This window comes from Grammomys surdaster, unplaced genomic scaffold, assembly GCF_004785775.1.
Source record: "Grammomys surdaster isolate TR1022 unplaced genomic scaffold, NIH_TR_1.0 126133, whole genome shotgun sequence".
In the NCBI taxonomy this organism is placed as follows: Eukaryota; Metazoa; Chordata; class Mammalia; order Rodentia; family Muridae; genus Grammomys; species Grammomys surdaster.
In genome coordinates, this window is record NW_021620941.1 from 1,411,497 (window position 1) to 1,412,855 (window position 1,359).

The 1,359-nt window shown below is 48.0% G+C and overlaps 1 non-coding gene across 1 annotated transcript; it reads right to left on the minus strand.

The window, feature by feature from the left end:
* Nucleotides 1-520: 520 nt before the first annotated feature.
* Nucleotides 521-646, minus strand: LOC114612228. Its single transcript, XR_003709961.1, has one exon. It is a non-coding gene; the product is annotated as a small nucleolar RNA SNORA76 (small nucleolar RNA).
* Nucleotides 647-1,359: the final 713 nt, after the last annotated feature.

The following is a 1,359-nucleotide window of genomic DNA, read 5'->3' on the forward strand; positions in this document are numbered from 1 at the left end:
AGGAGGAGGAGGAGGAGGAGGAGGAGGAGGAGGAGGAGGAGGAGGAGGGAGGGAGGGAGAGAGGGAGGCTGTATTGCAGGTGTGTCAGCTAAGCTGCCAAAGCCTGATTTGTGGAAATCTCCCCTAAGGCTGCTCCCTTAGGGAAGAAGGATCCCTGGGGCTCAGGCAGGGCCAGAAGGCTGATCATGGAGACAAAGTCAGACAGTCTGTATTTGTTTGTTCCTTTCTCTTTCCTTTGTTTGCTTTTACAAAAAGGCCCAGCTTACACTAGGATGTGACAGGGATTTTGGTTTTTGAGTCAGGGGCTCACCTTTCAAAGTCACCAGGTAACCAAGATGATCTTGGATTCCCAATCTTCCTGCCCCTACTTCCCAAGTGGTGGGAGTATGTGGTGCTAGCGGTGAAACCCAGGACTTTGAGCACGCTAGGCAAATACTCTACCAACTGAGCCACAACACCCAGCCCTTCTCAGTGAGGCTTTTTATTTGTTTGGTTGGTTAGTCTGTTAGTTTTTGCCTCTACCTGTAGCTAGCACTTAAAAGGACCCAGAGAGATGGGCAGGGGGGTCCCAGTTATGTGCCAGCAACTGCCTTGGTGCCACAGTTTAACCCCTCAGAGAGTCTCAAAAGTATGAGAGAGATGGCTCAGCAGTTAAGAGCACTGGCTGCTCTTCCAGAGGTCCTGAGTTCCATTGGTGGCTTACAAGGATCTATCAGGAGATCTGACGCCCTCTTCTGGCCTGCAGATGTAGATGCAGCAGAGCGCTCATAAATTAAGAACAAAAATATGATTTGGGTTGGATGCAGTGGCACATATTTTGGGAAGCTGAGGCAGGATGATCACTGCAAGATGGAGGCCAGCTTAGGCTGTATGGCGAGTTCTGGGGCAGCCTGGGCTACATGATACCTTTCTGTGTGTATGTATGGTACACACATATGCATGAGTGCACTTGTGCGTGTGCATCCTGCTGTCTCTTCAGCTTATATAAAACACTTTTAGAAACCAGAAAACCAGAAAGTTCTCACTGACAGGCTACATTACTTCACAGACAATCACTTTTTTTTTTTAAGAGAACAGGGTCTTAGGGCAGGAGAAGACGGCTCAGTGGCTGAGAGTACTGCCAGCTCTTCCAGAGGACTCAGGTTCAACTCCCAGCACCTACATGGCAGCTGACCACTGTCCATGACTCAGTTTTAAGTGATCTGATGCCCTCTTTTGGCTTCTGTAGGCACCAAGTACACATGTGCTATAAGACATACATGCAGGCAAAAAAAAAAAAAAAAAAAAAAAAAAACAGGGTCTCCCTGGCTGTTCTAGAACTCACTATATAGAACAGGCTGGCTTTGAACTCAAAAATCC